The 24,524-nt window shown below is 45.3% G+C and overlaps 1 long non-coding RNA gene across 1 annotated transcript; it reads right to left on the bottom strand.

Annotated features, from left to right (window-relative positions):
- Window positions 1-9,011: 9,011 nt before the first annotated feature.
- LOC128341914 (uncharacterized) lies at window positions 9,012-20,796 on the bottom strand. Its single transcript, XR_008314664.1, has 3 exons — window positions 20,681-20,796; window positions 16,748-16,779; window positions 9,012-9,961 (listed from the first exon to the last, which is right to left on the bottom strand). It is a non-coding gene; the product is annotated as an uncharacterized LOC128341914 (long non-coding RNA).
- Between the last annotated feature and the right edge of the window lie 3,728 nt (window positions 20,797-24,524).

Below are 24,524 nucleotides of genomic sequence, written 5' to 3'. Positions count from 1 at the left end.
AGAACACAAACTGAGTAGTACCCCACTGTCTTGCGGGTGGGAGTGGGGTGTAGTTGGCACATGGCAGTTGACAGTTGGCACTGTCAAAAAGACAGTCGAAATGAATAGAAGAAATGAAGATGTGTGATGAATTCTCATAGGGATTCATTGAGGGAAAGTTATTATACACCAAAGAATCTTGAAAAATAGTTGAAAAATACTTGAAATACCTGAAAAATAGTGACCACACATTTTGCTCCATAACTCCACTTCTACAAGGGCTAGAGCTTAGCTTTTTTTAAAAATGAAAGCTGGGAATGTGGGGTAGTTAATAGGAGGGATCCAGATCTCAAATTGATTTGAATCAAATCAGGTGCAATTCGATTTGTACCCAAATCTAGCCAATGGACCACGGGGTGATTTGTTTTATCTCCAAATCATCCAAATCAGCTAGATTCAGGTACAAATTGATTTGTACCCAAATCGATTTGCACATCCCTTGTGTCCAGTATTCCACTTCTGTGGTCTGGTCTCTCTCTACTCTTTCTTCTTCAGTCTTCAGAGGGGGGGGGCTGGTGCAAAAGCCTGGAAAATCGGGGGGGGGAGTGGCTGGCTGGCCAGGTGGCCAGTGAACGCAGGCACTCTGCGGCTGGTGGCTGGCACAGGCAGGCAGTGATATTCTCAGCAGCAAGAACGGGTGAAAAAAAGAATCAGATGGAATTCTCTTTTCTTCTCTAGAATTCTCTTTTTCTCTACAAAAAAGCAATGAATGCAGTAGAGAATCCACCCCAGGCTGACACAGGCAGACTGGGTGGCACTGGGCAAGCAAGGCAGGCTGGCAAGGCAGAACAATAGGCAGCAAGGCAAAGCAACTTGGCTAAGGAAAAAGCAAAGCGCTCTCTCTCTCTCTCTTCTCCCATGAGGCAGAAAAGCAGAATGGTGGCTGCTGTCTCCTTAAATCCCTTTGAAAACCCCTCCTTGAACTTCCCCCACCCTTGTCCCTTCTTCAAACTTCCCCTGGCTAATGCAGAGTCATTTAGCACTTGCAGAGCCAAAAGAGCCAATTGGGAACAAGGAGACAATTGTCAGCAGATCAGCCCATGCTTTCACTTACCAATCTGAAGCCCGGATTGGCGGGAAATTCAAATCAACATCAAACACAAAATGGAGACTATGCTCAGAGATCGCCACAAAATGGAGGTCTGAAACAACAAAACTTTCTGATCCGAAATCTGGGCGATTTGTTTTGTGCACAAATCTTTTGGAGCTTGCAATCAGGCAATTTGTTTTGTGCACAAATTGCCCAAAATGGCTTGATTTGGGTACAGATAGTTCTGTACCCGAAACGTTTCACACATCCCTACTTTTCAGTTTGTTCCTAAATGGTCTGGATTTATGGGGAAGCAGTTTCCAGATGATACTAAACCATGCAGCAGGGATGTGCACCAACCAAGGTTTGTGCACAGGTTCAACGCCCAATTGGTCTGAACTGGTTTGGAACAAGGTCTGAACTGGTTTGGCACCACCATGGGTGAGCGGGATCTTTAAAAAGGAGGAAAGCAGGTCCTTACCTGCCTCATGAAGCCTGCCTCATGTAGCCCCATGAAGCTTCCTGCTGTGATGGGGCTCCTCCCAATAACCTTCCCCAACTCTGCCATTGTTGCATCCCTATGTGTCCCTGCAGCTGTAGCAAATTTGATTCTAATCGGTTAGGCGGTTCACAAGTTAGCCCACTTGTGCCTCAAATGTTTATGCATCCACCATCTTGAATTGAGGTGGATGACATCATCACAAACTATGCCATTGAGGTGTCACTATGTGTCCCTACAACTGTATCCGATTTGGTTCATATTGGTCCAGGCATTGCGAAGTTGATACAGGGACACACACACACACACAGACACACACACACACATGGACTCACGGACACACGAAATGCCGGGTGATCTCATAAGCCTACTGGATGGTTGGTTCACTTAAGTTTACTAAAAAGGTGAGTAACTGGCAACATGATTCAGGCTTAACAAATTATGTTTGGTGTGAAAAAACTGGGTAGAGAGAAGTTCCTTTCTCTCAAAATATTAGCACCAGGGTCATCCAATTAAATTGATGGAATATTTAGGACAGAGAACAGGAAGTACCTCTTCACACAGCACATAATTAATATATAGAATTTGCTGTTGCAAGATGTGCTGATGGCCACAAACATAAGTGGCTTAAAGTAGATTAGGTAAATAGATGGAGCACAAGTGTATCAAAGAATGTTCGAGGCTATTCTTATGCGGACCTTAACACTGGCTAGGGAAGCCCAGCCTGGATTAGGCTGCACATGAGAACTGCCAGGACTGGGCCAGATCCGAGTGGGGCAGTGCTGCCAGTGCCTAGACCCACTTTTAAACCTGGCTCTTAGCCGGGATTCAGGGCTCGAGTGAGCCCTTAACATGGGATCATGGATTCACTGGGGCTATGTTCAGCCACAGTACACAGAGACATGCGCCTCAAGTACCAGTCTCCTGGGGGAATCTCCCAATTCATCAGACATGTCATGCAGTGCATTGTGGCATATCTGGAAGTGGGGATGCATTGTCCCCAGCCTCTGGCGCTCTGTGCTGTGCCACGCAGCATGGATTGTCTGGGAGCATGAGCTGCACTCCCAGAAACATGTGATTGGTCATCTGGGGGTATGGTTAGGGTCCCGATCGCTGCAGCTCCCACCGGCTCCATGACAGAGCCGGAAGTCGTGTGGGCAGCTGATCCAGCTGCTCAGGGCTGCCATTTGATCGTCTGCGGGGAGAGTGGGCTAAGTCCGCTCTCCTCACAGAACCCCCTCTGGCGCTTCACACCAATCGTGTGAAGCACCTCCTCATCTACCAGGGCTACTTTTTAATATACTTATATTAACAAACATGCAGGACCAAACTACCCATTTAACATATGTACATTTAACATACTTGGCTTAATATTCTAATTGGATGCTAAAATAAAATATAATTATAAGCATCTTGAGCAGTTGATCTCTCATTGCTGACATTTTGGTGGATGCTTCCTGGGTTTTCTTGTATTTTCTGTTAAGATTCAAATCCACATTATTGAGCATGAGAATGAAGGGACAGTGGCTACTTAAGGGAAAGCAGCCACTGCCTCTTGGTTCTCATACTCAGTCAGTAATGTGGATTGGAATCCCACTTTCCACACACACAAACTTAAATGAATCCACTCCAGCGCTGAATACAACACTATGTTGTACCTGCGTTAAGATATCTATACACACATACATGTCTTTGCATGAATGATGCTACTTGCATTCATTAAAAAACTGGACCTGGGTACAGGCTTCCTGAAATGCAGGATACAGACAGGAAGTGAACCGCTGTGATCTGTTCGACATAACATGTGGATAACTAAAAATAAGGAAATAGAGGAGAGAAATGAAAGAGTTAAAAATAACTCAGCTGAAAGCGGGGCGGGGGGATCTTTATCCTAATAAAAATAGTATTAGATGTATTTATGTATTGCAGAATCTGTATTTTTGAACCTTATTAACAACAGTCGAATCCTCTCTCCCCCGCAAGTCCCCTTGCAAATCTTCATCACATTATGGATGACAGACTATACTGAAATATGCTTAATGTTTTATGATTATATTTGTAAAAACTGGATGATCTCATTCTTCATAATGAATTCAGTATACTTTGTTTAAAGGCACTTTATGTCACTGAGAAGGAATACAGCTTGATATGGTTTGATATGTAATTTCATGAAATCTCATGCAGCATCATGTTAACATTTCATATAATGTGAGATAACAAATATGATACAGCACAACGTTGTAGATTAACTCTGTATGAGCCTAAAATAAACACTGTTTGCACTAAGTCATGGTATGAGGAAGAAGTGTCCTTGATCTAAGTACATTTTTAACTGGTTTCAAAAACTGATGATCTATAATAGAAATTAAGATGAGGATATGCCAAGCTAAAGAGGCCTATATGTACAATTGCATGATTGACATGATCTTTTCAGGAGGGAGGGTGGATTTTCAAGCAGTGGGTTTGCTGAGCAGGAGCACCAATATCCAGATCTTAATCAACAAAGGGAGGAATTTGTATAGGGACATATAATTTATAATAATGTACTTACATTTTATCATTTACCACATAATACTTTATGCTTCAATCCTTCAGAGCATGAGAACAGGAGCCCAAGGTTTAGCTGTTCATACATAGACCACTTTTAAAGCCTGACATATCATCCATCAGTAATTTCATAAGGAAAATGATGTGGGAGGCTGGAATTCACTCCCATTCAGCTGATTGGCTGGATTCAAACTTATAAAAAGGAGCTATTTATGTGCATCCCTGGTTTTTGGGTTGAGAATAGAATGGAATGTGTAGCACCCTTTTATGTGTGTGATTTCTCATCCAGCTGTTGATACATGTGTGGAAGGGTACTTCCATTCCAGTCTCTGATTGGATAGGGGCACATATTGTTATCATGTTTGCTCAAACCCATGTCCTATGTATGTGTACACCCTAGTTTGCAAATCTGTGACTTGACATGAATGTTCCAGGGAGGCTATATTTTGAAGCTATGGGGAAATTACTTGGTTGCTAGGGAAAACGCTTTTCCCTACCACAGCTAACTCTACTAGTCAGGGAAGCATGCATATATTTGCCTAGAAGAGTGAGTCCAGATTTAGGAATGTGCACAAACTGATTGTTTTGTTTCAATTTGTACCCAAATAATCACCCCCAATTTGTTTTGGGTCCGAATTTAACCCACCACCCGAATCACCCCAGATTAGATTTGTACCTGAATTTTCTTAATTTGAATCCAAATCCATTTGAGGCAAAAAGGGGGCTCGGGGGCAAAATCATGGGGTTAATGGTAGTACCCAATGGGTGGAAGCTACCACCCAAATTTCAAAGAAATTGGACAAAGGGCTGGTTTTAAATGAATTTTGAAGTTAACACATCTTTAAACTTTTTACCATAGGTAACAATGGGGATTTCAGCAGCCTTAGTTATAACTCCTTGGGGGGGGGGAGCACCAGGGTGGCCCAGAGCAGGTTTTGGTGGTTGGTAGTGCCCAATGGATGCAAGGAAGCTACCACCCAGATTTCAAAGGAATTGGGCAAAGGGGTAGTTTTTAAAAGATTTTAGAAGTTGGCATGTCTTTGGGGCAGATTTGGGGCAGAAAAGGGGTTTGGGCGTCATAAGAGTGGCTCAGGTGGTAGTGCCCCAATGGGTGGCTGCTACCACCCAGATTTCAAAGAAATTGGTGAAAGGGGTGATTTTTAAAGAATTTCTGCATTTCGCGTGTCTTTCCCCTAATAGGGAATAATGTCTTTCCCCTAATAGGGAATAATGACTCAGAGCAGGGTGTAGTGCACATAGGGTGCCAACCACTCCCAAAATGACAAGTCCATGGGTCACTGGCTTTTGTTGTTTCTGAGTTGTTCTGCTGAGAGTAGATTCTCTGATAGGAAATGAGAGTGATTTCGAAGCTGGTGAGAGATCCAAGAGAATTAACAGGGTTGCACTCCCCCCCCCTCCCCATAGGTCATCCCATAGGGCAACCAAAGTAGTTTCTGTTCCAAACCCAGGCCTGAAGCCTGATTGAAATGGATCTAAATAGTCTGTTTCCTTCAAGAGTCTTTGAAGCTGATCAGACACTACACACTCAAGCACCTTGCACAGGAAGTGAATATTGGCCACAGGCCTATAGTTGTTTACATTCTTTGGGTCCAGACTGGGTTTTTTTAGGAGTGGTCAAATAATAGCTTCCTTAACAGGGGCGTAGCAAGGTTGGAGTGGGCCCAGAGACAAGATTTTAAAATGGGGCCCCCCCACTCAAAGTCCAGGGCCTCCGCACACCCCAGGCCCCCAAGGATTTAAGTCTGATATTCCAAAATAAGTATGCTGCCTGGAAATACATTTCACTGAATACACACACGCACACGTCACAATATATAGTTATATACATTGAGTACTATACATTTGTTTTACTTTTAATGCCTAGAACACACTAGAAAGATGAATGATTAAAATGGGCCCCTCACTGCAGATTAGCCAAGGAGACTTTCAACCATGCAGGGTGAGCCTATGTTTGTTTTCTCAGAATTCTGAACAAATTCAGTCAAGTTTGATTCCAGGAGATTTTTCACAGGAGGCTTTTAAAGCCCTTTAACACACATCTCCTCTGGAATAGAGGTGCTGCATTCACATGTTGGCCAGATTTACCCTGAAGTCCCTGCAAGTTATTGGGGAGCAGTTCACACACAAGAAAAATAAAATAAAAGCACCACACATGCTTCACAATTCTCACTCAGACCTTCTGGGTTGCAAAACAACTTGAACATAAGTGCATTTATAAATATATGAATGAATGAATAAAATAAATATAATACTGTTTCTTCCAGAAGTTTTTGTAATTTTCTGCCATGAAACAAGCCACTTATAGGACTTTTTAGATAGTTTTTTTTAAGCCAGCAAATTTTCCAAGCTGTTTAAAAATAAATAAATAGAGACTTCTCAGTCTCTCCCCCCATATCAAAGCCCTATGGCAAGCAGATCCCTATATATCCGGGTGGGGAGGTGGGGAAGGTAACCACAAAAAGGAGTTCACACTCTACCTGGCAGCAGGGGGTCTTCTGCTGCAGAGAACAGTGGAGGCCTCTCTGGCTGCCTCCTCCTTCCTGGCTGGCTTGGGCCCTACTGGAGTTCAGGCTTCACAGAGGCCTACACCAGACCTCCGTGGAAGCCCCGCCCACCCGCCGATCAGCTGAGAGGCGGGAGAAAAGGAGCTCTTTGCAGCTTGTCTGCTGCTGGATTGCCGGCCAGCAGAACAAGCAGGAGAGACAGCGAACAGGGCAAGTGGCTGAGGGGCCTTGGGGCTGGGCAGGGGGCAATGGGGAGTCACGTGAGGTGCCTCTGGGGGGCCCCTCCAGGCAGTGGGGCCCCCAGACAACTGTCTCCCCTTGCCCTATCATTGTTACGCGCCTGTTCCTTAATGTTGTGTTGTAAGCCTCCCAGAGAACAATTTGTTATGGGTTGGAAAACAAAGTTTATTTATCATTGTTTGAGATCCCCACCTAAGCATGAGTTCACAGAATCACTTCAATGTTGGTAACCCACATTAAACCTAGATTCAAATGAGTGTGTGAACAAGCTTAGTGACAGTCTCATGCAGAGGATTCTGCAGATAAGACCATGTTTAGTTTGCGCTAGTCTAATGTTTCAGCTCAGTGATTACTTACTGATTCAGCTTGGGATTCACTGATTTTACTTGAATGGAAGGATGCAGCTTCTGGCCTCACAAGAGCCTTAGAGAGTGGAAAGGTATTGATTGTTGGGTAGACACTCAGCCAGGCAGAGGTTCAGGCCAGTAAAGGTCAGACTCTGGCACCATAATGGCATGTCCAAATCTAATGTGCACATGTCTTCAAGCCAAGAATATTTATAAGGTTTCCATTCTGGGGTCCCCCCCCCAAGGATTGCCTCACCTGTCCTCTGTCTTTCCCAAGTCTTAGGGTGCATGTCTGTGATATTGTGGTCCAAGAACCAGACTTTAGGGCTATTCTCACGACCAGCAAAAATCGGACTAGGAGAGCCTAGCCAGATTTTTACTGGTCGTGTAAACCACCGGGCTCACAGGCGAGCTCGGTGGTTTACAAACGGGTACCCCGCTTAATTGCCCTTGCCCTTAGCCAACGTTAGCTGAGTGAGTGCTCTGCTAACCTCATCGTTGTGCTCATGTGTTGCCATGACACAGCAACCCACGAGTAGACCCCCGACTGGGAGGCTAAAAAGCACTCCCAGCATGCCCTGTGCACTTGCACAGGGCATGCTGGAGCTTCCAGTAGCCGCACAGCTCCCAATCCTCCCAGCCCCTGCTGGCTCCGTAACAGAGCCAGCAGTCACGTGGGCAGCTGCTCACCTGCCTGGAGCAGACTGCCTGCTCGTGTGCGGGGAGAGCGGGCTAAGCCCACTCTCCCCGCTAACCCACTCCAGGCTCTTCTCACTGATCATGAGAAGAGCCTCTTTGAAACCATCTGGCTCAATAGAGAGGCTGAATCCAGAAATGGAAGGAGGGCTGTCCTGCAACAACATAAATTATGCCATTCACAGCACTGATACCAATCTATCGTTAATGACAATATATATGCTTACCATTGATTTCTTATTAAACCTATTCTTCAGTTTTAATAGAACACCAGTCTGTTCTTCAGACTGGTGGAAGTCAGCAGAGAAATTATTATATAAAAATCATTGTCATAAGTAACTTTGCAGATAAGAGTAGTCTTACTTTTCATTTCAATTTTCATTTTTAATAAAATCACTAATGACATATAGCATTAATAGCACTGTATCCTGGAGGCAAAAAATGTATTAACATAAAGTGGAACTTTGTGATCACATTTAATTACAATGTGCAGTATCTCTAGGTTTGTTTTTTTTAAAAAAAACCTTAATAGAAGCACACTGCAAAATAATAATGTGCTTTTCCCACGACAGAAATGATGCAGAACAAAAATTTGTCACTTGCAAGGATTGTTTTTACATCACCCTTTCATTTTCTAAGAACAAAGTATGTTGCAAAACAATCAACCATCAAAAGCAAATACTAAGATTTGGAAGTGTGATTAGCTATACATGCTGTCTGGTTAACTAACTGTAGTAATCTGACCATTACAAAGTTAAATTTAGAATGTCTTACTGTTATGGACTGGAATTAGTCGTTTCTTTTCGGTTCCTTTTCGTTTTCTCCTATGTTATTCCCTCATTAAACATTGTGAAGCTAGTTTCACATGCAGTCTAATCCAGGCTAGGGAAGGCCAGCCTGGGTTAGGCTGTACATGAGGTGCTGGGATTGGGCCCACTCCCAATAGCGTGGGACCATGCCACCTAGCCTAGCTTTCTAGCCCAGCTTTTTAACAGCACCAGCACACTGTTGACCCAGGCTCTGGAATCGTGTGTCTCCTTGGGCTATGTTTAGGTGAGCTACATTTACATTTACATGGGAGCCTAGAATGCCCATCTTCTCAGGGAATCTCCCAGTGCACTGTGCTTGACACGCGGTGCACTGCGGGACACCCAGAGGCCAAGACAACACGTCCTGACCTCCAATGCTCCATGCAGCAACAGATCATCTGGGAGCATGGTTCACACTCCCAGCAACATCCTCTGGTTTATCTGGGGAGTAAGGTAAGATTCATGCAGCCTTCCTCCTGCCTGCCTACTCCTCCGCCCGCCCGGCCATGTGAATGACCCCCATGTTTGAGTGTGCACTCAAAGTGAGAATTTTATGGTTTCTAAGAACATGTCTCTGTAGAAAATAAAGCACTGCTTTGTACGAAATGAAAGACATTGATGTTTGTCACACACAAAAAGATGTTGATGTTGGTCACAAACAAAAAATATTGATGTGGGTCACAATTGTGATTCACTCAATGGTGCAAAAGATGGAAAACTCTGGAGAGGAAAGTGTGGAGTTAATATTCATTGTAAGTGTGGGTTATGAAAGACCCAAACAGCAATGGAATTTGCAAAAGCATTAAAGCTCTGTGTGTGTGTGTGTGTGTGTGTGTGTGTGTGTGTGTGTGTGTGTATAGATAGATAGATAGATAGATAGATAGATAGATAGATAGACACACACACACACACATATTAACAGAAACATTTAAACTCACAGTTCTCACACATGTTTTATAACTCCCCCGCTGCCCTTTTGTCTTAAGAAAATTCCATGTTCATTTATTTATTTAAAAACATTTTATCCCACCCCTCCACTACGGCTTGGGGCAGCTTTAACTGATCCAAACAAAAACTGTCCAACTTGAACTCTTGACATTAGGAGTCCACATCAAGGTCTCTGTCAGGGCCACGGGGGGTTCCTTGGTGTCCTCTCTGGTACATCTGTCAGACGTCTTCATGGAGGTCTTGGGCAGGGTCGCAGGCAGCTCCTCAGCATCCTCCCCAGTCTGCAAGGAAAACACAAGAGAATACTTTATTGAAAGTATCAGGTTCAGACTGTCTCTCTCGCAACTCAGTATGCTCACCAGATAGCACAGTTCCAGAGCCAAAGAAATGCAAGGTGTTCCTGGGGGAGGCGTTGCAGCTAGGGCAGCTGTCAGGATTCGGCCAGTTTAGCAGAGTAACAGCAGGGAAAACATGGGTCTCCAGAAGCCACATGAAGCAGGGGTTTTCTCGGAGTTGCAGGCTTGGCTGTAGAAGGCTCAAAGAGACTTGTTACTATCAGCACCGTTCACTCCCTGCTGGCCTGATTTATAGTGCTTTGACTAATTGGGTTCCTCCTCCACTTAGCTGTCAATGATTCAGTGTCTATCTTGCCTGTTAAGTAGCCACTTGCTCTGTCTGAGTGTCTCCAGCTGTCACATACACTGTTCATATCTTCACCGTTGGGATGTTAATGTTTGCACGTTCTCCGGCTCAGGGCTGGCAAACGGTTCCAAACCGGTTCCATTCAAACTGGAGTCAGTTCCATTCGAACTGGGGTCAGAACTTGGACCAGCACCCCTTTGGGTGGTGGCTGGGGGACGGCAGACTGGTTTGAGTTCAAACTGGTCAAACCAGCTTGGTTAGAAATGATTTGAGTTAGAATAAAACTGGTTCCACACATCCCTAATTATTTGTTGGCTTCATTGTAGGAAACACTAAATAGTCCACTCTTAGAGACCATATCCTCTGAACTGGTCTTCTTTTATTTATTTATTTTTATTTATTTTATTTATTTTTCTCTTGCTTTCTCTTTCTCTCCAGCTATGGAATTCAGGTTGAACACATTTGCTATGTCCCACTCCTGCAAACTGTTTTTCTAAACACATATCCATTTTCCTACACAGTTTCACCAGGTGAAAGATCTTCCCAGAGCGATCCTTCTTCTTTCCTTTCACTGTCAAATGGCCTCTGAGTTACACAATGATGTTGCACAAATAAACAAATTGGGTTCAGCAGGAGGAGAATCCATGCATGCACCCAAGTAAAGCTAATGCTATTAGCTTGAGGTTTGAAGAAAATATGATATGTGAGCAAGAGTCCTTTGTTTTTCAAAACTTACCAGCAAATCCTCCACTGTGTTTAAGATCTTATCCTGGGTTCTAAGCCACATTTTGCTCACCTCTCACCCACACAAACAAAATGCTGTACGGAAGTATTTGGAAGCAATAAACCATACAGGATACAAGGAACAATTTGATACATCTGTTGGAAACTTTTCTCTCTTTTGTGAGTGTTAAATAGGAAAACTCCAGTTGCTGTTTGTAAGCTGCAGCACTCATTCCATTTTTAATTTTGCCAAGTGAACTCTCAGAAATTAGACATTATTGTAGAAAGTGATGCTTAATGAGTGAGCATCATTTGGAATATTCAGTGTTCTATTATCACCATCCAGTTTTCAAGCCCTAAAACTGCCACTAATAGGTTCCAGAAATATGTGGGATAGGATGCAAAAACAATAGACCTGGGTTACAGCTGTTCTTGCAGCTGCCATAAGCCTCATATACTCCAGCCATGACAGTGATTGATAGCCAAATTACCCTGCCACTACATTTTTGTGTCAGACTAATTATTACACAATGCACTGGTTGCTCTGGGGAATTTCTTTCATTTAGCAGTGCCCATGATGAATTCCCATCTTTCTCCAGAATAATGAATAAATTAGAGTGTGTAAGTGTGTTCACGTGCACATGTGTGTGTGCGCGCGCATGTGTACAGATGCATGCATATGGAATAAATATTTGATGTGCTACGAAAGGTTGGACACATTTTTTTAAAAAAATGTGTGCATATTTTTGGAGGGAATTGAACATTCTTGGAACTATGGCTAAGTCCAAGATGCTCAATTGTAAGATTTTTGTATCAAAAAATCGAATAAACAAAACAAACAAATACTTGAAATGCTCTTTGGGCACACAATCGTTCTATGTCATATTCTTAATTTTCTGTTAACACAGCAGTTACCCATCCTTCTTGTTCATTATGCTCTCATGCATACTAAAGTAAGACTACTAACACTGGTGAAGTTGCTATGCATCAACAAGCTCGATAGAATTTGTCCCAGGAAGTATAAAGCTTCCAAAGTTAACCTTCTCGTTCTATATAAGCCAGCAAACCTAATAACAACTTTAAAATACAATTTTAAATGGGTCATTTATCTTTGCTGCAGCTGTGTGAGTAAATAATTTCTATGGGCAGAACAAAAAGTGAATACTCTAGTAATGGCAGTGGCGGCCAGTGAGGGTGGAGTTGGGAGGACAGTGAGAGGTACTTTTTAAAAAACATTACTGTAGGGTATACTGGTGGCACCTGGAAACTGCTGGGAGCAGCGGTGCCTTGCCCAGCATCCCATGCACAGCTTCCCTGCCTACTGCACTCATCCGGCCCCTGCACATACATGGCAGCCATTTGGGTGGTTGCTGGTTGTGCAAATGGCCGTCATGCATGTGCAGGGGCCAGATAAGTGCAGTAGGTGGGGTAGCCACATGTGAGATGCCGGGCGGGGGATCCACATGTGGGATGCTGCTGCTCCACTGCATAATAGTCCCTTTTCCAAGTTTTACTTTGGGCCAGTTTTTCTGATTTGTACCTTTGCGGGGGGATGAGATTTTGTGGTGGTAAACCATAAAACACAGTGGATATTTTTTGGAAGATCTAGCATTAAAAATACTGTTTCAGAGAATAAAGAACACTAGAGTAAAAAGACCAGGTAAAATTAACAATACAGAAATTTCAAATTTGGCTTTGAAATAACAGTCAATCACATTGTAGTAGTGGCTAACACTGTAACTTGCTGGAACTGACAAAAGTGGGAATGAGATGAACTTTCATATATGGAAAATGCTGAGAGGGAGAAAGTCTTTTGAAATTGACATCTCAAGTTGGCCAAAGACTTTGCTCAACATCTCAGTAGGGGTGTGCATGGAACTGGCTGGTCCAGTTCGATTCGAGTCCATACCAGGCCACTTCAATCCAGCACCCCATTGAACTGCCCCCCCCCCCCAGGGATGTGCACAAACTCGGCTTGGCCTGTTTGGTTCAAATTCGAATTGGCTTCGAACGGGGATGGTGTTTTTGGTTTTGTTCGAGCCCCCCTTCAGTTTGGTTCAAATTTGAACCCAGTTCGAACTGGTTTTGGAAGGTTTGCTTTAGGCTATAATGGGGATTCAAACCAGCTCATTATAGCCTGTGTAGAGCACCTAGGGGCACAGAACTAGGGTGTCTACCACCCACCAAACCCCAAGGCAATCAGACACATATCTGATTATTTGTGAATTTTTGAAGATATTTTTTATTTCCCATAGGGAGTAATGGGGATTTGTGGCAGCCCCACCCCAACCCTTTGGGGGGGTGCCAGGGCACCCCAAAGTGGGTCTGGGGCACAGCAGGGCCAGCCTCAACTCCCCCAAGCCACCCCCAAGTCAACCACAGAAAGAACTGCAAAGCCAAGCGGACCAAACCAAACACCACAACAACACAGACTAGCTACACAACAACAGCCACAAACCAACAAGACCTAACTAGACCTCATCATGGTGCCAGAACAGTGCATGCATGTCTGGTGTGTGTGTGTGTGTGTGTGTGTGTGTGTGTGTGTGTGAGAGAGAGAGAGAGAGAGAGAGAGAGAGAGAGAGAGAGAGAGAGAGAAGAACCAAACGAGAAGAAAGAGAGGGGGGCTCAGAAAAAATTAAAGGGATAGGAGAGTCCGGCTCAGAGGTGGGTCAGTGGAGGCCACACACGACACGGTGTGGCGGGAGACCACATACTCATTATGGCCAGTGCATGAGTGTCTGGCGTGTGTGCGTGTCAGCAGAACCAAACTGGAGAGGGAAGAGAGGAGGGAGTGGTGGGGAAAAAACCTACTGACAGCATACACACACACACAACAGAAAAAGCCTCAATGCATGCACACATTCTCACACACACATTCACATACAACTTTCTAACTAGACAAGTACACATAATACACACACTGAAGAATTTACAGACATAGTTTTGGGCAAAGTCCCAGTGCCTTGCTCTCCCCTCTAGCTGCAGAACACATTTAAAAATTGAGATGTTTATATAAATAGAGAATCAAGCTTTTCAAAGACTCATCATTTGAACAATCAATCAGTATGTTTATAAATTCATCTTTTCAACATTCAAATCAAGCTGTTTTGAGATTATCTTTTTAAAAATCAAGCTTTTTTTAATCATCTTTTTTGAAAATCAAGCTTTTATAAATTATATTTTTAAAAATCAAGGTTTTTGGGAATTTACATATTTACTACATATGTAGACCACCGCCGGTGCCTAGCATAGTTTGTGTGTGTGTGCCCATGGCCCCTCAAATGCTGTGGTCAGGTGGAACCAGGGGCTTGTGTTCAGCATTGGGTTACGCCAGTGGACAGGGTGTATCAGTTGCCAAGTCACAGCACTAGTGATGGGCACGCTGCGACTTGGTTGGCATGGCTGTCACTCATGTCAGCAGAAGGTGGAAGGGGGAGGGGAGGGATGAGCAGAGGCTACTGCCTGGCAGATGACCAACACCATGGTTCAACCATGGGCCAATCACTCACCCAGCTCAACCTCCAGGTAGCTTGAGGAAAACCAACTGCTCGACCACACCAGGGTCCAACTGGGACCGAGCAGGTGTTACCATGTCGCCAGCATGTGAAAACATCTGCGTGCTCTGGATGCTGGTTGGCGGGCAGGAGAGGAGGCGCACAGCAACCACCGCCAGGTGCAGCTAGACTTGGCGGCAGCTTGCCCAGAACTGTGTGTGATCCATCTTTGGGTCTTCCTCCACAGGCTCCTCCAAGTCCTGGGCAACGCATTGCTCAGCACTGGTGGGCTTGGTAGGTCGAGCCTGCCACACACCAGGCAAGGCGCCATGGCACAGCTGCTGAAAACACTGGGATGATTTAGCGGGAGAAAGTGCCTACCACGTTGGTGCCACTGCCTGGGATGCCACACCGCTGGACTGGGAAGAAGAAGGGGAAGGAGTAGATGACACCTGGGCTCCCACACTGCTGCTACTGCTGGGTGCAGGTCACTTGGGGGGAGGTGCACCCGCACCACCCTCCTGGTCTCTCTTGGTCCTAGTGACCTCCTCCTCCCTAACTCTCCAGAACAGGAGGTCCCTCTACCTGGGCAAGTCATTGGCGTGCACGACATTGCCCTTGATGGTTGGGTCACAGAGACAAGCAAGGACATACTCCTCCCTGTCACCCAACACACCAAGAAGCTGCAATGCATTGTGAGACATACTGGAGCCAGAGGCAGCACCCAAGGTCCTCTGAGTGATGATGCCGCATGTGCTGCCACATGGGCGTTATCACCAGGCGCTTGGGATCCTGGCCCCGACTGACTGTGCCCTGCAGTGGACACAGTGAGCAGCGGTTGGGGCATCTTGAGGGACCTCAAAATGCCACCAGACATCACTGCACTGGGAGGACTCTGATGCCCTGGGCACCCTCTTTGGCTTCTTGGGGGACTGTTGTCCTATGGGGGGGGGCATGCACCCCTGCTTGCCCACTGCTGTCACCCACCCCCTTCTGTCCTGTGTGGGAGAAGAAGGGCCCAGCTTCACTGGTAGTGGGGGGGGGGTTAGGCCTCTCCACGAGCTCAGCCACAGCAGACCCTTCCTCCTTGGAGGCAGAGTGGGAGGACCCAGCACTGGGCTTCAACACGACCTGGGCGTTCTCGGGGGGGGGGCACTGAGCAGCGAAAGAAGTTTGGGAGAGGCCACAAGAGGGAGGGAAAATCTGGCTGCTACACTGCCAGCCGTAACATCCTCCCTGCCTGCTGCCTTCTCCACCCCTGCCACAGAAGGAGCTATGGCAGGAAAAAAACCACCACACCACCAGCTTCCAGCACCACTGGTGGTGCACCACCTGGCAATGGACCTGCCACAGGTCTAGGGCCTTGTTCAGCGCCAACAGCAGGCTGCGGGTAGTTAAGCCTGCATGCAAACACCTCACTTGGGGCAAAGAATTCACCGATGGGAAGGACTGGGGTCCCGGTCTCATCATTGTTTCTTCTCTAACCCCCAGTCTGAGCCCAATCCCGGCCTCTCCCACCTCTGTCTGGCAACCTGCTGTGAGCCCTGCTCGCAACACAGCACTCAGACATTTCTCAAACATGTTAAAAAAAGGGGGGGGGGAGAGATTTAAAGAAAGGCCAAAAGGGGGGCAATAATTTTTTAAAAGGGAAAAAACCAACCAATTGGGGGGAAGGAAACCTTTTTTGGGAGGAAAGCCAATTGTGGGGTGGGAAACCTTTTGTAAAAAAAAATCTGAAGGGTTGGTGGCGGGAACCATTTTTTTAAAAAGAACCTGATGGGGTAGCAGGAACCTCTTTTAAAAATCCTGATGGAGGGGGGGCCTTTTTGAAAAAAATAATACTGGGGGGGGGGCAACTTTTAAAAAAGAAAATTAACCTACCAGCCTTTAAAAATACGGGGAACCTAAAGCAAAAGTTTCAATTTTTTTTAACCCTATTTAACTAAAACCCCTTTAACACAAAAACCTACCCACCCACTCCACCCAGAACAAAGCAGTAAGCAATGAAAACAAAGCAATCAACAGTAACCTAAATGATGGGGACAGGGGAAGGAACCTGTAAAAAAAGAAACAACCTGCAAAAACAGAGAAACAACCTACAAGGAAAAACACAAAATATCCCTCCCCACATCCAAATGCAAAATAAGGAGGCTCTATTTAAAACCTACTAGGCAGGGAAGGGGATAACAAAAAGTCAGAACTCACCCCTCTTCTTCCAGTATCTTCTGCCCCACACACTGGTCAAAGGAAGCAAGGACAAAAAAGAGACCAGTGTCAGCAGAGGCTGGCACACAGCACAGGGTGGCACAGGCAGGCACAGTTGGGGGCAAGGGGGAGGGCAGAATGAGATGCTTTTCAGTGACTCACCCGCCCAAACAACTTAAAATAAGAACTTTGAAAAGAAATTAAAAGGCTGGCTGGTGGTAAAGCTTTGTGGGAATGGGAGAGGGAAGGAAAGGGTTTGGTGGCAGCCAGGCAGCCACCAAAGGGGGGGGGGGGGAGAGAGCACCAAACACAGGAGAGAAAACAAACAAAAAATATACATACTGGAGTTTAAAGTTTAAAGTTTAAAGGGACTGGGGGTGAGAGAGAGAGAGAGAGAGAGAGAGAGAGAGAGAGAGAGAGAGAGAGAGAGAGAGAGAGAATAAACACATCACTACGAAAGAGTGAGAGAGCAGAGCAAGAGAGAGAGCGAAGGAGGGATGCAGGGCAATGCAGGTTGGTGGAAGGAGGGATGTGCAGGGCCAGGCCTGAGGTGCCCTGGCCAAAGATACTGAGGAGGACTGGGATGGCATGCAGGGAAAAATAAACACAAACAGTTAAAAATCAAAGCAAAACAGAAGAGCAAGGGAGGGATGCAGGGCAATGCAGGTGGGGGGGGAGGGAGGGGCAGGCCCAGGCCCCAGTCCCAGGTAGCCCTGGCAAAAGAAATCAAGGAGGACTGGGATGGGATGCAGGGAAAATAAACACAAATGGTTAAAAGAAAACACAAATAGTTGTGGACTGCCCTGAGCCATTTTGGAAGGGTGGTATATAAATCTAATAGATAAACAAACAAACAAACAAACAAACAAACAAACAAATAAATATCAAAGCAAAAAGCACAGGAGAGAAGCAAGGGAGGGATGCAGGGCAATGCAGGTGGGGGGGGGCGGGCCCGAGGCAGCCCTGCCCAAACAAAGGAGACTGGGAAAAGGTTTAAAGCAGTGGACAGGGCAGAGAGAGAAGGCAAAGAAGGGAACACAGGGGTTGGACAAAAAAAAGCATAGCTAGTCTGCAAGGACTCATACACCAGCAACTACAGAGAGCAGCACACAGGCCAGAGCCAAGCAGCAACTGCAGCCAGAGAGAATTTTCCAGGCCAGAAGCTTGGGTTTAAATAGGTTTGAAACTTCCTCCTTTTGGAGCCCCGACCTTTGCATCCCTCCCCGCCCCCCTCCCAGGCAAACAGGGTGCCAGCTCTTAAACACTGGCACAGTGCACAGCTTACCAGAGAGCCAGACACACCTCTGTACAATCACAGAATCAATAGCTCAGCCAATGCAAAATCAGCAAATTGAGCAAAACAAGTTTCACAAAATGGAGGAAGGCCGATGAGCCAAATTGAGCAAAACAAAGTGTCATAAAATGGAGGACACACCAGAAATGCACCCTAGGAGCTTTGAACCAGTTCGAACCAGTTCAGTTCAAACAGGGGCCAGTTTGGTTCAAACTTGGACTGGCAGGGCAAAACCAATGCCTGGTTTGGTCCGAGTTCAAACCGCTGAACCAAACCAGTTCAAACTTGAACTGGTTTGCACATCCCTAACCCCCACCCCCACCAGTTCGGTTTGGTCCGGGGGGGGTCATGAATTTTTTAAAATAATAATAATAATAATAATAATTACCCCCTTCAGGGGAGTTGTTGGAGGCGGCGGGGGGGTCAGTGGAGGGTCCTCCTCCCCCCGCCAGACTCCCTTCCTGCCTATGAGTCCCTTCATGCCATTCGGCCAGTTCTTGGGCCCATTTGGGCCTTCCCTCTTCGGTGCGCCGGCCATTTTGGAGGTCACTGCACTGGCACAATTGGCCTCTGCACAGAGAGGGAAGGCCCGAATGGACCAAAGAACTGGCCAAATGGCCAGTATAGGCATGAAGCAAGGCCAGCACGGGGAGGGGAAACCTCTGTGACTCCCTCGCCACCTGCAACCACCTGCAAGGGGGTAAGTTAAAAAACATTTTTTTTATTTTTAAAAAAACAGTCGGAGGGTGTTTGGTCCGGGGTCAAACCGAACCGGTTTGCACATCCCTACCTCTCAGTTCCCTCCAATCACAGTGCTTTAGTGGGAGATGTAGAAATAATATAGCGATCTCTGTTGTTCAAAGTGCCTTCTGTGAGTTGCTGTCTCTCTGAATAATGCCCTCAGAAGGGGCTACCTAGTCTCATCCGACTGTTTAATAACAAAAATGAATTATAAGTCTCTTCTCTTAAAAAATAAAAATAAAGTAGAGCCATTTTTAGGACCACTCTGCACCTATTTATTTGAAATGTTGCTTCATGATGACTTAAGGAGCTTAAGCATTTTAGTGATGCTTTCTAATATATCTCATGTATAAAGATTCAGAAAAATCGAAGATCCATATCTGAATCATTGAATCCAATTGGGGGGCGTGATCTGAAGCATTAAACTGAATAATATATGCTCAAACCAAATCAAATATTTACCTATTTGCACAGGTGTTTGATGCAGCATCTCAAGATATGAAGTTACATCAGTATTGTATTGATATTACACTGCTTTCCCAAAAAACCCATAGAATTATGGTTATTAATTGATTAATGGTATTGCTTTTAATTGATACATTCTTTACTGGATTAAAATGAATCCAGAGAAGACAGAGTTTGCACTGGTGAGATATCCAAAGGATCTTGGAGACATGACTTTATTTCTGATTGATTGGTGATCTCTGTGCCTCTGTCAAATTTGTCTAGTTGAACGATATTAGAGGGGTATAAAGACTCAAAGTTAGGAAGAAGGAAGATAGCATCAGATGTTACTGCATGTTTCTCAGGGTTGACATCAGGTTTCAGGGAGGCTTCAGCAAACCATTCTCTGTGTGTCCCTTGTACCTGGGTGGGCCCTCAGAGTGTCACTCTGTTATCGCCACATAAAAGCTAGGGAGCCTAGCCCAGTTTCTCCTGGTCATGTACTGCAATGGGAGCCACAAAGCTCCCGGCAGCAAACCTCCCCAAATGCCCCTCCCTTTAAATGGGGTTTGTGGAGTGAGGGCTCTGCTGACCCCATTGCCAGATCATGTGCCACTGTGGCACAACTCGATGCTGTGGCGATTCATGAGGAGACCTCTGACTGGGAGCCTCCAACAAGCCTCCAGACATTGGGGGGCTCCCCAGCATGCCCTGTGCACTCCTGCGGGGCATGCTGTGGCTTCTGGGAGCCAGGAGGCCCCCTATCCCTGCCACCTCTACCAGCTCTGTGATGAAGCTGGTAATCATGTGGGCGGCCAATCTCGCTGCCCAGGGCAGGCTGGCAGATCATCTCCAGGGAGAGCAGGTCAAGCCTGTTCTCCCTGCAGAACCCTCTTAGGTTCTCCACACTGCTCATGTGGAGAACCTCGAGGTCTCAGGTCAGCAATCGGCCATTCTGAAGGCCCTGGGTTCTCAACAGCTGCCTGGGCAAAGCCAAAATCTAAAACCAGCTCCTGTCAAGTGTGTGTATTTAACAAAGCCACCAAAGGGCACTGGAATACATGTTGCTCTTATAGACACCCTGTATTATACATAAGGGGATGGTGGGGAAAGCTAGTTTCTATGGCAGACGACGTTTAACTGAAGGAAATGATAGGGTGGCTGTGTAAGCTGCTTGTATAGCTTGAGGAGAGTTTTGTTAGAGAAGAAATATGAAGTCATGGCACCTTATGGGCCCTTTGAACTGAAATATTCAAAATATGCTCTTTTCTAAATAAGGAGTGGTAGAAATAAGAAATCAAAGAATTTTTTTTAAAAGCAGGATCCACTAGTGACAAAACAAAAAAAACCCATCATTTTTAACTACAATTTGAAACCTCTCAGCTTCAGTTCAGTTTTGCATGCAAAATAGTTAATGATTGACTGAAGGGCTATTGTCATGCCAGTGTACTTACAATTAAGCTGATTTAATGACAGTATTCAGAAACTTCCTTCCATTCTCCTCCAAAATGTTCTGCATCTGAGCAAGGAAGAGTGAACAAGTCTGACGTTCTTTTTAGAGAACTTTTGCAGCTCAGCCAGAGAACACGTCCCTTGCTCTTCATAATTTTTTCCCCTTAAGCCCAATACCAGCTAAGCCTGAAGCCACATCAGTCTGGTCAAATGAAATGTTCCCACTTAGCCTGGCATTCACTTCAGCATGACACGTGCACTTGAAGCCTCAAACCATTATGAGGAATCACCATGTACTTCATGCTGGAAATTTAGCTAAATTATCTGCAAATTATTTGCAGGGGTGATGGTGGTAGCAGCCAGTTCCCCTTGCCACCAAAAAGAATGAGGTGGGGAGGAAGCACACTCCCTCTTTAGGCCTCAGGCTGAAGAGGAGCAAACAGCCTTTCAACTTCTAATTAGCTGAGGGATCTAGTTAGCTGAGGGTTCTACTGACGGGGATTCCCTGGCAGTATGAGAATGGAAGACATGTTTAGCTCATTGCCCATGCCACCTTTTTTGGTCTGCAGGGGTGGTCCTGGCTCCACAATATTTTTCTGAAAGAGTAGAGGATCATTATCATGAATAGATCATCTCCTACTTGCAGACACCTGAACAGGTGTCTGCATAGACACCCCTGCTCATATAGGCAACTTTGCTAATATAGTAAAGGGGGGAAAGGGGACATCCAAAAAGGTATCTTGGGAGGGGGATGAATTTTCAAAAGGAAGGGATGGATGGAGGGGAGAAAGAGAGGCCTTTCCCGCAGACTTTTCTCAATCCCATATTTCTCAGATCATGTATTCCTTAGGTCAGTGACCACTTTGAGCCTTCACTTCATCCCATAAGATTTGGGTTCAGAGACATTTCTTTTACACACACACACACACACACACACACACACACACACACACACACACACACACACCCTGCTCCTGCAGTCATTTTAGAGGAGAAGATGGATCATACTTCCTTCACCCCTACATCAGCTATTGCGGGGGGTGGGCTTGGGCTCAGAGACCAAACTTCTCCTCCCTCCAGAGTCACCTTGTACGGAGAAGGGAGGCAACTGTTAGGGGAGTGATCTGTTCCTGGGTACTCTCTGGGATGTTCCCCAGTGCATGCACGACCCTGAGACAAAGTCGGTTTGGTGGAATTAGAGGGTCATTTTGATCCCCTCAAACATTTTTTCAAGGTAGGGGATGTTTAACCTTCCCCTCATTTAGACTCCCAGCGTATTACATTCTGACAAGGCTGGCATCAGCACATAGTACCCTAGGGGAGATTGTCAGGGCTGAAGCACTATGGGTGGTCCACAGCTGACACCTGTCCTGGGGAGCACTGGAAACTGCTGCTGTCATTGCTACTGTCCTACTGCTGCCCCCACATCCACCTAGGAGGAGGGCCCATTGAGGTAGGAAGGGACACATGGAAAGCACTAGCAAACATTGATTCAGCCCTGTCTTCTTGACTCTTACTTTGCTACATAGATAAGGAGACATACTATCCAAACAATCCAAGGAAATGGCCAAACACTGGATAGAATAAAGGATGAGGTCATTCACACTACCGGGCTGGTGGGGGGAGGTTGGCTGTATCCACCTTCCTCCCAGACAAGCGCTGGATTCCTGCTGAGAGTGCAGGCCACACTCCCAGATGATCCGTGCTGCACCCTGCAGTGCTGAGTTCCAGAGGACAGGACAATGCGTCCCAGCCTCCGGATATCCTGGAGCACAGCATGACATGCACAATGTATTGGGGAATTTCCCCAGGAGACGGGCACTCTAGCCCCAGAGAACACACAATCCCAGAGCCTGAGTTAAGGGCTTGCTCGCTTGAGCTCTTAACCCTGGCTAAGAGCCACGTTTCAAAGAAAGGCTAGACAGCACTGCCCTGCCGAGATCAGGCCCAATCCCGTTGGTTCTCACATACAGCCTAACCCAGGTGGGCTTTCCTAGCCTGGCTTAGGGTGGCATGAGGATATCCTCAATGTGTCCTCCTCTCTCAGCTTAGCCTGGAGGCTAAATAGCAAGTATGAGTAGATCTCTGTTGCCTCAGCTTTTGATATCTTCCCTCCCAGCTTACTTTTACTCAAATGTGTGTGTTCGTAGGATTACAAAGTTTGAGCTTCCTTTTTTTTTTTTTAAGGTCAGTGAAGCTTTCTCTTTTTGTGTGCTGATTTATTTGCAACACTACATTTTGTTTAGAGAGATTTGCTATCTTTGGCAGACTATCTCCTACATGTATTTCTGGCTGTATTTTTGTTCTTGACAAGTTATGTCAGGTTACACCATAATGCCACATTGTTTTATGTATCACATCATGCACAACACAGTCTAATGCTATGTGACACAACATACAGGATAGCTGCAAACAAACACATTCTTCTGTCAGCTGTCTTCTGTTGTTTTGAGAAATGAATAGCAAATCCAAGCTATTTGAATATTATAATAGATTAGGTTTAAATGAAGTATGCCAGAATAACTTGGATTTTAAATGAGAAGTTTACAGAAGAAAAGGAGATGGGTTAGTGTCCTGAGATGAGAAAACTGCTGTGACACACATGCAAACTTCCCTTTTAAAGGTCAAGGAAAGTTGAAAAGCAGCATGATTTCAAGGAAGTGGAGAAATTTTGCAGAGCTTTAAAATAAATGAAGACATATTTCATTTCTTCACAGGAAGAAGAAATATGAGCTTAGTGAACTCAGAGTAGGTTCCGAACAATGTGCTAGCCTCCCAATCTCTGTCCCAGGCTCCAGTTCAAGAGGAGAGAGGGCTCTACTTCCTCTCCCCTCCCTCCTCCTCTCCTTCCTCTTCCTCTTCCACTTTGTGTTCCCTGCTCCCACCAGCCATGTGAGCCACAAAAAATCCTGTTAACGGTTCTCCCATGTTTCCCTGTCAGGAAGCCACAAAGTCATGCTTTTCTTCTTCCCATCTAATATCACTGCTGCTCTACAACAGCTTCTGGGTTGCCATGGTAATCACTGGTGCCCACTGTGCCTCATCAGTCAAGGCTATCAGCATCTTGGGTTTTGTCACTGGAGTGATTCCCAAACAAGAAATTCCTGTCAAATCTTAGTTTTTCCTCTCTTTGAGGCTAAATCTAAGAGTAAATGCATGATCAGTTGTATTGTTTTTATTCTGTAAGTTATCTCTGGAAAATTCTATTTTTAAACTCAGAGTAAAGGTTGAGTGTATAAATATATGAAAATTGAAAACCTATGTTAGCCTTTCATTTTGTTTATTTAACATCCCTCCATAACTTCCACTTTTCCTTTTTCTAGTACTTTCTAGTTCCTTAAAGCGATCTTTGCACAGGACTCTTTCTCCATTTGCCTTCTTTGACTAGGTTTTGGCCAAATCCTTCAAGAAACATTAAAAAAGACTCAGGCTTCTTAATTTTCTTTGTGAAACCATTGTCTTGTCTTCCTTTCCTTTGTTACCATATTGTTAGTTTTTCCTCACCCTGGTCACTCACACCACCATTCCCTTGCAATCTGCAGAGTGGGCCTCAGATATTTAGCTTATTATTATATTGTTGTTGTTGTTGTTTACACAGTCAGACAGGTGTTATTGACTGATTTGTTTTATACAGACATTGAGTCCTTCCCAAGGACCTGGGATGGCTGAATTTTATCAATGTTGTTGCTGTTATTATAGATATCGTCGCAGAATATAGGCTGTTCCCAGTAAAGCTGCTTTTTGTAATTGGCTGATGGTGATTTCTGTGGCCCCTATGGTGTTGAGGTGCTCTTCAAGTTGTTTTGGAATTGCACCTAGGGTGCCAATTACCACTGGGATTATTTT

The sequence above is a fragment of the Hemicordylus capensis genome, chromosome 2, assembly GCF_027244095.1.
Source record: "Hemicordylus capensis ecotype Gifberg chromosome 2, rHemCap1.1.pri, whole genome shotgun sequence".
Classification (NCBI taxonomy): domain Eukaryota; kingdom Metazoa; phylum Chordata; class Lepidosauria; order Squamata; family Cordylidae; genus Hemicordylus; species Hemicordylus capensis.
This window is presented reverse-complemented; position numbering and strand designations above follow the sequence as displayed.